The following is a 16,658-nucleotide window of genomic DNA, read 5'->3' on the forward strand; positions in this document are numbered from 1 at the left end:
ACTGCGTTGCTGTGGGAACATTGGATGATCACTGATGGCTCTGGGAGGAGTGACTATCCAAAATAGGTAACAGGGTTGTAAAGAGCTGTGTATTTTCCATGGAACTGCAAGAACAAGTTCAAGGCCTGATGATGCCAAATGCTGCATCTGTGGGAGGAAATCTCCTTTGTCGGATGCAATCCAGTGAGTCTTGACAAGAGGGAAGAACAGTGTGATATAAAATAGCTGTGGTGAGGCAGAAATTATTTGGGGCAGACTTTTGGATGGTTAACGTGCTACGTAGCCAGAGGCTGTCTTTGAATGTGGAAAACAATGGGCAATGTGTATGCTGGCTTGTAATTTCAGCAGATGCTGCCCTTTAGAAGCTAAAATCAGAGAGAGGAGATAATTTTGCCTTTACTAAGCAAGACCGGCTTGCTTCGTGATTAGAAAGGAGTGGTGCCAAAGTGACAAACTTCCTCCAGCATTTTATGGCAGACTGTTCACTCCAGGTGACAGACGTCAATTCCTAAAACAAAGAAGAGAAAATCTGTATGCTGTGGACAAAGCAGACCCAAAAGCCAAAACCTAGGAAGTAAAAACTGATGATACAGACTTGGACAGATCAGATTATAACTAAATAGTGGAGGTGAACTTACAATTTGTCATCTCTTAATATCATGAAAACTGAACTGAAAGAGAAAAAGAGATCTCTGAAGGTTTGTTGGCTGCTTAATCCAAAAATAAGTTCCTATCTGAGAATGCTGTAAAGTTCTTGCCACACGGAAGTAACTGGAAATCAAAGTACAAAAGATGGAACATACTGCCATCAAATGAAATTCAAAATCTTAAGAAATTGCATGATGAAAATAAATGTTTAAGATAATCACAGACAAAAAGATAAAATGAAGGTGAAAGTGCAAAGACACGGTAAAATTTAGGGAATCTCAGAATATAAATAAATATGCAGAGCTGACCAGAAATGAAAAAAGCAAAAATAGATTCAAGAAAATTGGTAATTAACAATTATACGTGTGAGTGAATTGTACCTATGTCTGGGTACAGCACTGCAGAACTATTCATCTGTTCCAGAGCTCATTCTCTGCAGTTCTCTTTCATGTGAGCCTTGTTAATCCCCATGTATGACCAGACATGGGCTGCATCTGCCAAAGGAGGTTTCGCTCTAAGGAGGTCCTGCACCTCATGCTACTAAGCCTTGGATTGGTCCTTGTAGATCACTGGAAAATGTGCCTCTCAACTAGAGTAGGCCGTTACCTATTTTGACTAATACTTCTTGGAGTACCTGTGCTCACCATAATTGCTGGTCCCTAGCATAGCTCTTCTGAAGTAGGTGCAGTCAGATGAGCCATTTAATTGGAAAAAAAAAAAGTGTCTTTTTGGCTCTCCACTGGTTTATAGCTCAAGAGATGTGACCTCATTACCTGACCTATACATTTTAAGAATTAAAGTCAGAAGTATAATTTATGACATCGTAAAAATGCTTTTTTGGTACAGTTGGTCCAGGCAAAGTTGGCTTCTAGTGAGCATTTTTATTGAGGAAACTGAGTAACTTGCCATCAAAGTAATCGAGATAAGTTCCAGCCTTTAACTGTTAACCAGTACAATAATAAAATGAAATATTTTACTAGAAAGGCTAATTCAAGAAAAATAAAAATCTGACTTGCTACTTTATTTGCCCTCACAACTACTGCAATTTAGTGGGTCTATCAAGTATATGGTCTGTTTTGCAACGTTAGGTGGGATGTAATTCATTACAAGTGTTTTGTTCCTTTACAGGGTAAAAATCATAGATAAAACTTCAGCTTCAGTAAGTGCAGGATGGATCACAGACAGCTTATGGAGGTGCTCAAAAACACATGCTGAGGCTCTGTTCTGTCAGATGATCACCTCTCCTACAAGCAACATGACATCTACCTCAGCTAGGTAACTGGACGCTTTTATGTGTCACATCACATGAACAGATGTCCACCAGGTGACATGCACCTCATGCCATTGGACTACCCTATGATACAGATGTGTCAATGACAGCCATACGACTAAGGAACAAATGAACATCTGGTCAGATGAGATGTCGTCCACTGCTGGAAGACATCCATATTTTGATGTAAGGCAGGAAAGCCCCTGGTCAAGGGAGAGAATGTGCATATGACGTCTGTATATTTACACTATTGCTCCTATTTCATATAAACAGTGAGTAAGACCATAGTCTCTGAGAGCCTAAACTAATGAAGATTCCCCCCTCTCCCAGCTGCAGCTGACATCGTTACTAACCAGTTCAGATTGGTGTGGGTTGAGTTGGATCCATGAAGTTTAACAGTAGAGAACCTTGCTTTCAACATGCGTTTCTGATGTTAGAAGCAGTCAGGCAAATGTAGTTCATTTGTTCCCACTAAAAGTAATAGAGCTGCACAGCAGGACCTGGAAGCATGACTGGACCATTATCTCTTGTTCTGGTGATCACAAAAGCAATTCTCTTTACCTTAAACAGTATCTATTCCTCTATTTCAGAGCCAGCATTGTTACCAAAATATCTATCTGTGCAGCTGGGCACAGCACCTAGTTATAGATTGTTGTGGCTACTTTAACTCAGTTATACAGTTCTTCAGCATGCACAGGTGCACAGGTGAGTTCAGCATTTCTCTTCGCATAAATCTGTGGGCATTTTTTGGTGGTTTTATGCTTCAGCTGTTCTGGAAACTAAGTCATACAAGGCCAAGAGAATTGTCAAGACATCAGGCTATATTTGATCACAGAGCATATGGGGGGTTCAGGCAGACTTTCATTTTAAAAGACTTGGCACAGAGTCCCAGAGAACATCTAAATGGTTATCATGTATTTGTTGTATAATTCCCCTGAAAGGGAGTCTTTTCAGCCTGTACAAAAAGCCATTTAATAAAACAAACAAAAAACCCCAAAACCAATATTATGATGATGCAGAAGTTAACATTCTAATTCAGGAAAACAGCTCAATTGTTTGAGGGTTGTCACAGAGCCATTGTGAGGGGCCATGGACTTGTGCTTCTATGTTCTGTGTGCAGCCTTCAAACACCAAGGGAATGGTGGTATACTTTCTCTAGCAGAGGAATATAGAAAAACTTACTTAATCCTTTCTGGTTTTGTCCTTCAGATAGAAATAGTAAAGTAGAGAGTATTCTGAAGTTGCAAGAAGCAGTGAGTCTATGCTGTACGTAAGAAAGTAGTGTAACAAAAGTAAATGTGAAATCTTGTGCAGGGGAAGGCAGTATTTATTTATAGGGTCTCTAAGTAAGTTGATTTTACCATTCACTCACATTCTCACATCCACATACCCACAGGTATCAGGATATGTGTGCCCAAGTGGTCTGGCCAGGAATACCTGCATAAACGACACGAGTTACTACGTCCTTGTTACATCTCTGATGTTCTTTTGATTGGCAATGGTGAAACACTTCAAAGACAGATCTTTTACACACTTTAGGAGTTCTTATGGGATGGTCCTTTGCTTCGGAATCTTGCTTACTTCAGTCCCTATAAATTGCAAGCAAAGCCATGTCTCATTATCTGCTCTTTCTTGTCCGTTTGAAATCTGTGTCTGTTTTCCTGGTGGACTAATAAGACAAGCGTATGTCATTTGCTGCAGCCCAGCTGCAGTCATCCAGTTGACAAGTCATCTGTGCTGTGGTCTTATCAGTGCACGGGCCTTCAGATCTTGGCAGACAAAATACATGCCTCAGGTTTGCTTCTGGGAAAGGTTTCCTGGAGCAGTGTCTGGGGAACATTCATTATCAGTATAAGCAATTCTCTTAACCCTTGTTCTGCTGTTTCTTCTGGTGCTCTCACGTGCACATTTGCATTCATAGTTCATGTATACCATTCTTTTATTTCTGTAACAAAACTCTACAAGCCAGTCTTACTATTTTTTATGCAGGGTTTTTACACTTTCCCATTTTCATCTCCAGTTCATTACAATGTTCATAAATGGTGAGTTTCTTCTCCTTTTCTGCTTGCTTGCAAAACACTTCACAAAAATATCTTTTTCCACCACTTCTCACCCAAATGCCAGTAGTAATGTGTATTCCCCTCTGCCATGACTCAGTCACAATACTGAGAAACTGGAAAAGCTCCTTTGTGTCTGAAAGTCATGCCAGTGTGCCAATATAAACATTGCCTCCATCTGAACTGTAATCAGCAACTTTAAAGAAGCATTGGTGCTAGACGGTCAGATATCAATTTAACACTTGAACTAGATATGCCAGAAAGTTGAAACTATTTAGAAGAGATCTGCAACATGAGTTTTTTGATAGCTGTCTTCAATCCCTCCTTCTCCCCTCCAACTGACTGATTAAAGCTGTATGAATTAAAAAAAAAAAATCACAAAAAAAACCAACACAAAAACCCAACAAAACAGGTACTGAAAATTAAGAAAAAAAGTATAAATACTCTGTCTACATGTTAATAGATATTCTCATATAGTCACTATGTCGTTGTACTTTGTCTTTTTCATCCAAAGTGTTTCTTCAGATAAGATAACGTATAAAAGTATCTTAGAGTGAAATTCAGTATCACATTTTAGACCTGCTTGGTGATGAAGTTCCACAGTCAATATGCTACACAAAGAGCAAAAGTCAGGGACACATTTGCAAATAGTAATACTGGAAGACTGGACATGAAATCGTTCTCTTTGAATCAGTACTTCTAAGAACAGCCCAATTTTCCAGCTGCGTTCATGCTGGCCTTATGCTACCTGTATGCAGCTCCGCACTGAGGTTGCAAGAGAAACTCATTCTTGGCAGCTCAGCATTTTCCATAGCACAGAAGCTAAGAACCATCTATAGGGCACTTCTCATTCCTTTCCATGTAGGAACTACCTTAGCAAAAACGTACACAATGAAGAGATGCAGGGGTAAGCGAAGGCCAGACCAGAATGCATGGTGTTCTGCTCAACCTGGAGCCACTTCAGCAACTTTAGCCATGCTGAACTCTCCAGATAGGCCATGGTCGTGGATGCAGTGAGTTGTTTAAGTGTTTTTGTGCCAGTGCAGGAGGGCCTACGCACCAGACCTTTGCTCTGGCTAGCAAGGGTGATAACAACAGCAAAGACAAGATTAGTGCAGGCTACAACACAGCCTTGCACAAGCAGTCCTACACCCCTGAATATATTCTTAGACTGCACCACCTCCTCCATCATCTCTCTCTGTTATTAACTTTCATCTGATGTAGCTGAAGACTGAAATCTTTGTCTGTCCAAGCAGATGACCTAGGGTGTGTCTGTTAGTGGCTGGAACGCAGATTTATATGTATTTTGAAAAAAAAAGTACATGCAAGTGCAGGTGAAAGCTGTGATTGAAGAATCAAAGTAGGTGTAAATTGTAGGTAGACTATATAGCAACAGTGCTGCCTAATTTTTTATTCTGCCTTTAGAAAGCATGTAATACAGTCATATCATCACTAACATGCTGTAGTTTCAACAACTCAAACCCAAGATCTCACCAGTTGTACTTAATAAGGTGCTTCAAATTCAAACAGTAGCACCATATAAAATGGAATAAAGCCAAAGTTTCGTGGCAGTACACAAGCCAATAATACAAAGCGGCACTTACATGTAAAATTTTATAAGTTCTTGCCCCTTCTGAAATAAAATCTGAGGAGAACAGAAATGGCATTTCAACGCAAATGTAACAGATGCACTTGAAGATATTTGTATCAGCACAGGTAAGATCAGGCTCTGGGGCAAAAACCTTGGAAAACATTTTTTTTAAGTCTAAACATTGAAATGACGTATTTTGTGACCATTTACATGCGCAAAGAGGCATCTGATCTCAAGCAGACAGAAGCATGTTTAATTGTTCAGCCTGCCTGCACAAAAACCAGTTTCCAGATATGACAAGCTTGCATGTAGGAAATATTTAACAAATTTTATTCGGAGTCATGAAGTCTGGTTTTTAAAAAGTGTCACTTTCAGATTAGCTCCTGCTTCCTTAGAAATCTTTCTGTTAGCAGAATGAATTTCAGTCTCACAAATATGCATATATACAAAGGAAGGAGATACTGTTGAACAGAGAAACTCTGCCAAAAATCATGCTGCCAAAAATAAACGCAGAAATTCTTGCCCTAGTGAAATCAGTGGTGTTTTCCCCACTGACCTTCATCCTGATGGAATTTCATTTTTAGATGTTCTTTTTCAAATCATAATATCTGAAGGGATGCTTAGAGAAGTACTGAGTTCTGGAAGAACCTATACCATGCCACTCTCAAATGTGTTGTTAAGAATCAGCTTAATTCTTACTTGTTTCAAATGGCTGATTAAAGTATTCACACCTGAAGGGGACACTGATGATTGTGGTCTGTAGAGAAATGGATAGTTTTTATACAGGCAACAAGTTCTGCACTGTATTTATTAAAAGACCAACCAAAAGTAAAACACTTCACTGTGACATGCACAGCTTTGCACGAGGTAGTAAAGAAGGTAAAATGCCTTTTTTCTTCATGTTTTTTTTTCCAATTTCCACCTTTTAACAATTCTTTTCATTCCTATTGTATGAGCAAAGCTATCATTTAGAAGTGAACTCTAATAAGGTAATCATAATACACTACTGAATTTCAGATACCGAAAACATTAAAAATATATTCACAGAGCTTATTTTCTGAAGAATTTATAGCTAGAACCGCACAAGATCTTAGTAGTGATAGTACGTCAACTTTTCCATGCCTGGCTGCCTGGTACAACCTATAGCCCCATGGGCAATGAGGGTCCCTATACAATGCATCAAACTACCTGAAGAAGAGGATCAGCAAAAGCAGCTAAAAGGAAATACCGAGGAGACAATTAGGCTTATCTCCTCACACCATTTTCAGTGGTATGAACTCCTTAGGGAGCAAAAAGGCACTCTTTCTGGCATTAAACAGCTATGTTAATTGAAGGTTTTACCTCTTCCAGTTACTTATTATTGCTGGCAAGGTGCACATTACTGTCCATATAGATCTGCCAGAAGAACAAATGACATACTCATCTCTGAGAAATCAGCCAGGTTCATTTAGATCATCTTCTCTGTCTGTTCACAATCATATTCCTGACTTTGCTTGAAGCAAATATGGGAGTCCTCACACAGTCGCTACCACTGGCACAGCTGTTAAGACAAGTTTCTCCCCTAGAGCGGGAATACCGGGGTGCTCCGATCTCCATTAGCAGAACTATTGTCAAAGGAGCTGTTGATCATATAGTCATTCATCAAATATTCTCTTCGCTGAGGAGATTATCTATTGCTTCTGGCCCCATCCTGCCTCAGAATTTGTTGCATCATGCTCCCATTTATATGTGGGTTTGGGATTAGCACGGGGAGACACAGCATGGCTTTCTGTACCTGCTGTGTAGAAGTGCCCTTAACCACAAGAGGTGATGGATTGCCTGAAGATTAAGAGTCATCAAATCAGGGATTTTGCCATTCTCTTCTGATAAGACTTCATAACGGCATTTGCCCCAAGGCGGAATGTTAGACAGCATGTAGACTCCTGAATTAATGGGCAAGTCCTTGGTGACAGTTGAGCTTTTTTGCATGTGGCTTGAAAGCAGGAAATCACATGTATATTAATTTTTCCTGCATGTTTTTAAAATAGTGGATTATCTTAATGGTATTATTTTATGATGCAGGTTGTGATCAGGGCAAATTCTTTCATAAAAAAATTCTCTGTCAGGAATTTCAGGAAGATATGTTCTAGCTTGTAATTGACATACAGTGCAAGCTGATGTTCATAAAAAAAATAGAAGCGTGTTTGTGTAGGATGGAATGAAATGCTTCTTCTTTCTTAGCCTGCTATTTCAGGTCTCTATTTTCTTCAGAAGCAGGAAAGGGATTAAAGAAACTTTTCTTCATTTTGCAGAACAAAGGAACAAAACTCTCTTGCACCATTTACCTTTTTCACTGCATAAATGTTATAAGTAAATATTATTCACAAATTTATATTGTGACAATGTCACAATTTTTTATGATTAAAGTAATTGTTCTGCGACAGTCTTTCAGTTATGACTAATTTTATATTTGGCTGACTCATTTTGTCTTGCAATTAAATGCACATATGTTTTGATCTTTACAGGTGAATGTTGGCTATTATGCCAAGAAGTAATTGAATTATTTTGCATGCACTATGTTTTTGCAATTCAGACACGTTTAGCTAAATAGACTTAGTCTTGTTCTCTAATTGACTTATTTTTGTTTGGTTCTTAATGATTCTGCCGTCTCCTTGATAGCATGAGAGAGCTATCTCTCCTTTTCAGAAGGCCAAGCATTGAGATAAATATGGTAATATGATAATATGGTTTCAGGAAACGAATCAACTATTGAACTGAGAAACATGTAGCAGACCAAGTATTGCTTTGTATCCTATCAAATATCTAGTCTCTGTGTTCAGAGAGATGGAGGGCTCCCAGCATGGTCTGCTTCTTTGGCATTTTAGTTTGCTCAATCAGCGGTGTTAATCCTGCTCTCTGTTTTGTGATAGCAACCCTCTAGAAGAGTTGCCCTAGCCCTAAAAGCAGTGCCAACTCCTACATCACCCAGTGCCTTAACAGATCAACTCTAATGCTTCAAGGCCATGGGTCCTCACATTGTTTTCTTCTGGGACGTGTCTTTGAGGAACTAAATAAGAAAAAAATCCTGAATTTGAAATTCCAGTGAAAACAATTTCTTATTGGTCAATGACCCAAAACATAGATTTCAGTTAAAAAACTCTGGGTCTTGATTCCTTGTCTCAGTTTCTTGTTGGTCTTGAGTGTTCTTATCAAGGCCAACATCTGGATTTTATGTTCCCTTTTCTTGACCTCATTCCTCCATCCGACTGCCTTTTCTGTAAATGCTTGGGTATCTGCAGCCAGATCCCTTAAATTTCAGCTGACTCTGGCAATCCAAAGATTCTCTTCCACTTTCAGAAAATGTTCCCACTGGCTTTTGGCTTTGTCATATTTTGTTCTTTTAAAAGCAACAATTAGCAGCATCATCCTTTGCTCTCAGTTTTGTATTGTGAAGTTATTTACAATTCAGATGACTTTCAATTTTACTGCTCGTGACTGTACTCTTCATCCTCAATTATTTTAAACCCCTTGTCAATTGAATCTGAGAGACACCCTTCAGAGCAACTTCTGCGAAGGTTTTGTGCAAAGAGAGGTTTTTCGATAATGGCATTTGAACTGGATTCCCTGCACTGCTCATGACTAAGGTGAGAACAACTTCTCCTCCTGTGGATTACGCAACTAATGTTAATTACTAGTCCCTAATGTCACTAATGTTGACTACAAATTTAACCTGCCATCACATCAGAACACACTTACCCATATCTACCAGATATATATGAGGAGGGGAGTATAACTGAAGTCTCCTATTGTTGGTGTCTCCTCCTCTCACATCTGATAGCACTTGAAATCAGACTTTGTGAGAGGTTGAAACTGTATCTGTCTTTCACAGTCTCAGATGTCTGCAACAGATTGAAATAAACAACCAGTCTAAATCATCTCCAGAGATTTTTCAAGAGTGTTACACCTTTATTTTGGAGGTTATTTCTAACATTGTTAATCACTTCTCACTACTGCTGCTTAAAGCTTCAACGCAGCATCTGCCAATGCACTTACAATCAGGTCATTGGCTACGGTAACTTGGCATGGCTGTATCAGACCAATAAATATGATGGTTTTTACCAACGTCAGATCTGCATCAGATCTTCGGGTTTTATCATATCAACTAAATTTTTGCTGCAGCTCATACTGAAGTCAACTTCATATTTCTACAGAAGTCAACTGCTTAGCAGTTGGGTTTTATGTTCTAAACATCCTTCATCTGAATCCACTATTGAAGCTTTCAGGTGTATTGTGTAGCTGTAGCATCTCTTAATCATTTCCTCTTTTTAGTGGTATGTGATAGTATCCCACACTACAGCTCAGTCTGAATCATAACATGATTCATGTGTCCATGTTTTGTATAAAAGCAACATCATGTTAGAGCGATCTTTAAAGTGAGAAACTATTTGTTCCCCATTCCTTTCCTTCCTGCACCCTTACCCACTTATTAATGGGCACTCATACATTAAAAACACACATGGTACTTATGATTTCATGGGGAAATCCTGCTAGACCTTGTTGGTTTTTGGAAGAGCCTGACCCCTAGTACACACCAAGTCAGAACCTGAGAAAGGTAAGCAAATGTCTTAGACCGTCCCGATACTTCCCCACAACAGAAGAAAAAGTGGAGGTAAGTGCTCCTAACAAAATTGGGAAGAGATCCAAAACAGTTAGGCACCCTAAATGAAAGGAAGCCTGCTGACAGTCCAGTGGAAAGTTACAATCTGCAGGTCCCAAAGGATTTCTTTTCTTTTTCTAGTCTCCTGGAAGAAAAAACAAAACCCAAAAACCAAATCCAAAACAAAAACTGAAACAGAAAACAAAACAAAAGTTGCCTGATCTGTTGCTAAGCACCTGGCTTCTGCCTGAGCAAATATAAAAGTACATAATGATTGTATCTGGACATCTATCAAGAAAGAAGCTTACAGATAGCAAAAAGGTCTCCAATCTAGCAAGCACAGGAGGAGCCAGCATCTGGAAGTTGAAGCTGTGCAAATTTGAGGTAAAAATAATGTGCGCATTTTAACAAGAGAGACAATTAGTCATTTTACCACCTTACCAATGCTATGTGGTAGCGTCTCCATTACTTGGTTACTTTAAAATCATGATTGCTTTCTCTGGAAGATGTATCTGTCAAAAAAGATGGGGATACATATGGCATGAAGGACAGATTAATCAAGGGCCATTAATTGTGGTGGTCCACATGTGACTTCCATCACAGGCTGAAATGGCCAAATGTGAGAAACAGAGTATTCTGTAAGAATTAATTCTCAGCACATGCTGTCTTCCCCTGGGTGTTTTTTATTGGTTATTTTAAGTGATGTACTTTAATCCATTTAAGAGTCCTTACATTCTTAGAGATGAAATACAGGAAACTAAGAGAAGAAAAAGGAAATTCTATTGCATATTTGATAGATTCACACACTAATTGCTGTAACAGTTATTTCTGGACTTCAAATATCTGAAGAAAACGTCCTTGTGTTGTATGAGAACTGCAGTACTGTTGAGACTGAGAAACTCCATTCATTAGCCCACTTTTGAAATAGCCCCTGATACATATTAGATAATGTGTCTATAATTATAAAGTGATAAGACTGAAAGATGGTGAGTGATAATTACAACTCAGAAGAAAGGCAATTTTAAAATGCCATCTTTTAAGAATATTCACCTGTTTTCAGTGCACAGTCTAAGAATATGCTGGGGGTCAAAGTCAGGATGGTAGAGTAACGATGAGTTCCCAACAAATCAAAGCAAATCAGCTCCTCCCTCAAGTAAATAGGATTTGGGAAGGAAATACAGTGACATACCATTCTTGTGTTAGTAGCTTTTGGCAAGCAGGCATGTAGGAATGATTTAATGATGTATTGACTCATCTTAAGATATCAGTTTCCCCACAGAAAGCATGAGCTCTAAGGAGAACAAAACAACATCAAGACACTGAGGTCAAATGCATTCTAAAAATTGAAACATAATCATTAACTTCATGTTTCCACTTACCAAAACTGTCAGGATCTGTGGTCATCGTAACTTAGCACAGAGAGATAAAAAAGAAACTAGGTATTCCGTTCTTGTCAAGCTACAACAGCACATGAATGTCAGGGATATTCCAATAGCTATTTATTCTACCTATATTGGCTGCAGTGTAATTACCAAACTAGAAGTGGGCCAACAGCAATTTGTAGTTCCTGGCAAGTATGCTGGGACAAACATGTTTAGTATGATGTTCAGAAAGATTGTTTCAACGACAAGAAATAAAGCAAGCAAGCTGTGTGCAACAATTCAGAATTAAAAATGACTATCCTCAAGATAGTGTGCTGGATTTATCAAAAGTGGCCAATCTGCACGTCTTAAGAGCAATAATCCATACAAGGCAAATTGGTTCATAAATCAGTATGAATTGTGGAAGGCAAAAATTAATATTAATACAGTCATTTCAAAGGAAAGTATTAAAAGATTGGAAGGAACATGTACAACACACTCCCAGTTTTTAAATCCTTAAATGCCTTTTTGATACAGTGAAGGTTAGGACCTAACAGAAACAGATGCTGTAAGGAACATGCAGCAATAAGGCTGCACAGCAGGACTTTGCTGGGATAGTAAGGCAAGGAACTTCTATAGACAAACCCAAGCAGGCAGATTGTCTTGTTCTGCTAGAAGCACTATAGAAACAATAGGGGAAAGCAAGATCACCAAGTAAGAATTATCCTGCTGCATTCTGACTTCAACCTTCCCCTTCATTAGCAGGCCCCTTTCCATTAATATTATTTTGTTTGTAGGAATGGTCATAATCACCTTGTAGGGAGGACACCTTCTACTTATGGTAATAACTGCATCAGTTCATGTGTCATTGTCTGAGACTTGTCTGAAATGCCTTCCCTGTTACTGCAGAGGAAACCTGGAAGAAGTTACAGAGCTTAACTCTTTTATCTTTTGCTTCAATTTCTGCCTGGCTATCTGTGAATAAAACACTCACTGGACTACATGCCTAACTAACCCTTCCACCCTTCCTTTGTTCCTTGCCATCTAGCTCCAGCTTTTCCAGGTTGCAGTGAATAGGTACCTGTCTGGGCCGTAGAAAGATGACTGTCTGGCTGCCCATTAATGCCCAAACCAACAAGGCTATTTTAGGCCTGAGCACGTTTCCAGCCTATCTGTAACATTACAGAATGGTCTTCATTTAAAGACAAAGTAGACAAATCAGCAAGTCAATGACACAGAGTCTGGTTGGAGGCCCATAACTACTGGTGATCCTCAGGGGCCTGTGCTGGGTCCTATTCAATAGATTCATCAGTGACCTGGATAAAGGGACAGAGCATACCCTCAGCAAGTTCGCTGATGATACAAAACTGGGACAAATAGCTGATACACCAGAAGGCTGTGCTAATTCAGTGAGACCTGGAGAGGCTGGAGAGCTGGGACGAGGGGAACCTCATGAAATTCAACAAGAGCAAGTGTAACGTCCTGCACCAGGGGAGGAAAACCCCCCCGCACCAGTACAGGCTGGGGGCTGACCTACTGGTAAGCAGCTCTGCTGAGAAGGACCTGGGAGTGCTGGTGGACGAGCTGACCCTGAGCCAGCACTGTGCCCTTGTGGCCAAGAAGGCCAATGGTATCCTTGGGTGCATTAAAAGGAGTGTGGCCAGCAGGTCGAGGGAGGTTATCCTCCCCCTCTACTCTGCCCTATGGAGGCCACATCTGGCATACTGCATCCAGCGTTGGGCTTCCCAGTTCAAGAAAGATGGGGAACTACTGGAGAGAGTTCAGCAGAGAGCTACCAGGATGATCAGGAGAGTGGAGCATCTCCCTTACGAGGAAAGGCTGAGAGACTTGGGTTAGTTTAGCCTGGAGAAGAGAAGACTGAGAGGGGATTTTATCAATGCTTATAAATATCTGAAGGGTGGGTGTCAAGAGGATGGGACTGGGCTCTTTTCAGTGGTGCCCAATGACAGAACAAGGGGCAATGGGCACAAGCTGGAACACGGGAAGTTCCACCTGAATATGAGGAAAAGCTTCTTTACTCTGAGGGTGCCAGCGCAGTGGAACAGGCTGCCCAGGGAGGTTGTGGAGTCTCCTTCTCTGGAAATATTGAAAACCTGCCTGGACACGGTCCTGTGCACCTTGCTCTAGGTGATCCCAATCAAGCAGGGGATCTCCATAGGTCCCTTCCAACCCCTACCATTCTGTGAGTCTGCGATTCTGTGAAATCAATGACATGGTCTCAAGGGCTTTTTAAATACCATTACTGTTTAAAAGCTATTACGTCATTCTGTCAAGTAGATACCACCACCATTCATATAAAATGGAGTAAGTAAATCAGTGCAGCCAATAAACTAAGGAAATATTTAGTTTATAAACTTTGAATCTTGAGAACCAGTTTTGATTTGGCTGTGCACAAATTCTGGGTGTTGAAAGTCTTATCTTTATTTTTGCTATTTTCTATTAATGTATAATAAATATATAATGCAGACTGGAAGATGACATTTATTTCATATACATTCAGAATAATATACCAGTAATGTTTCTTCCTGTCCACTGTAGCAAACAATGGAATTGTTGAAAATCATCAACTAATGCCTGGTATACCAATATGTGTGAGAAAGGCCAGAATGCCTGCAGTGATCATGGGTACAGTGCTATGTGGCTGTTTTTCATCGGTGATAATGGCTTCTGAAAGGTGAAGAAGAAACTCGTTGAAAGCCAAGGCATTTTCTCACAAGTGTGTGCACACACACGTACACACGCTGCTTTTTTATCTTTTCTGACTTGCTATAGATTCTGTGGTGCTCCCAAGAAAGTACTTCTAAGGGAGTTGTACTTTTTTGTTCTTTCTCTTTAATTACTGATGTCAGCAGTTTTTTAAAAGCCACATTATCAGAATGATGGTAGAGAGAAGGTCTGGCATAATTAAATGGCTTATAACAAGTTTTCCCATTCTTGTTTCACTTGATAATGCTGCTTTTGAGAACTATTCACTGTAACAGAGAGAGAAAAACCAACCTGCAGAAAAAACAGACCAGACTCATTCTGTTTCTTCACAGATGACCAGAATGATTATCCACTTTGAAGTCATGTAAGTGAAAAATATAAAACTTGCTTAAAATGCTTATCAGTTTTGATTAGCTAATGACTTCTTTCTTAGGATAATTGGCCCTTCTGGGAGTGGTGTTTCTTTTATTTCCCATTTCTTTCTTCTTGGCATCCAGGGAGCCTTTACTGTCTAATTCCAGTTAAATTTACTCTTACTAAGCATAGTTGTTGGTTTTAACTGTCCTATGCAGAAAATGGTGGCATTGCTAAGGTTTAGGGGCTAGGATTTCTGGATTTTATTGTTAGACCTGTAATTTTCTTATATTGTATGTTTGTTGTTCAAATGTCATATGATTTTACTTGCCCACCCACTAAAGAGAGGACATCATCATAATCATTTAACTGATAATGTCAGATCAAGTCTATAAAGCTCTTTTCACATTTTATATGTGCATCTAGCATATCTTCAAGGACATTGTGTTGACTAGAAGGGGATTGTGTGAAGAACTGAAACGACCTCATGTGGGATCCTTCTACTTCTCCGATGTCCTGGTAAACTCAGACAACAGCAGTAGCCTGCATTCCATCTGTCTGAAATGTCCAGAAGTAACTAATCCTTGTTTTTGAATGCAGACTTTATCAAGCTCGTATCTCACTATCTTCATACAAGACTGCTGGAAGTGATTTCAATAAACTCCAATTGTGGAGATAACTGTATCCTTTGAAGACAGTTATCCCAGCAAAATTATCCAAGGCTTCGCCAAGAATCTGTCAAGGAATCAAAAGACAGGCTGGTCCATGGGCTTTCCACAGTTTAATGCAGGAGCTGCCTCTTCATGTGAACAGGTCCAAAAAGCAGCTCTTGAAGAGCTGGCAGGTCATGGCTTGGATGGGTGTACTCTTCACTGGGTAAAAAACCGTCTGGATGGCCGAGCCCAGAGAGTTGTGGTGAATGGAGCTAAATCCAGTTGGCAGCTGGTCATGAGCAGGGCTCCCCAGGGCTCAGTGTTGGGGCCATCCTTGTTTAATATCTTTATCAATGATCTGGATGAGGGGATTGAGTGTACCCCCAGTAAGTTTGCAGACGACACCAAGTTGGGTGGGATTGTCTATCTGCTCAGGGGTAGGAAGGCTTTGCAGAGGGACCTGGACAGGCTGGATCGATGGGCTGAGGGCAACTGTATGAGGTTTAACAAGGCCAAATGCCAGGTCCTGCACTTTGGTCACAAAAACTCCATTCAATGCTACAGGCCTGGGGAGGAGTGGCTGGAAATCTGCCAGGCAGAGAAGGACCTGGAGGTGCTGGTCAACAGCTGCCTGAACATGAGCCAGCAGTTTGCCCAGGTGGGCAAGAAGGCCAACAGCATCCTGGCTTGTATCAGCAATAGTGTGGCCAGCAGGAGCAGGGCAGTGATCGTCCCCCTGTACTCGGCACTGGTGAGGCTGCACCTTGAATATTGTGTTCAGTTTTGGGCCCCTCACTACAAGAGGGACGCTGAGGTGCTGGAGCGTGTCCAGAGAAGGGCAACAATGCTGGTGAAGGGTCTGGAGAGCAGGTCTTATGAGGAGAGGTTGAGGGAACTGGGGTTGTTTATCCTGGAGAAGAGGAGGCTGAAGGGAGTCCTTATCGTTCTCTACAGCTACCTGAAAGGAGGTTGTAGCGAGGCGGGTGTTGGTCTCTTCTTCCAGGTCACTAGTGACAGAACAAGAGGAAACAGCTTCAAGCTGTATCAGGGGAGGTTTAGAGTGGATATTAGGAAAAATTTATTCACTGAAAGAGTGGTTCAGGCATTGGAACAGGCTGCCCAGAGAGGTGGTAGAGTTGCCATCCCTGGAGGTATTTAAAAGACCTGTAGACATGGCACTTCAGGGCATGGTTTATGAGACACAGTAGTGTTGGGTTGATGGTTGGACTTGATGAACCTAGAGGTCTTTTCCAACCTTTACGATTCTATGATTCTAAGAATGGGCCGTAGTGTCTCTCACCAAAAACAATCCCATTAAGGGAAGAACCTTGAGCAAAGGAGAAGCAGAAAATATGCTTACT

Source organism: Phalacrocorax carbo, chromosome 9, assembly GCF_963921805.1.
Source record: "Phalacrocorax carbo chromosome 9, bPhaCar2.1, whole genome shotgun sequence".
In the NCBI taxonomy this organism is placed as follows: domain Eukaryota; kingdom Metazoa; phylum Chordata; class Aves; order Suliformes; family Phalacrocoracidae; genus Phalacrocorax; species Phalacrocorax carbo.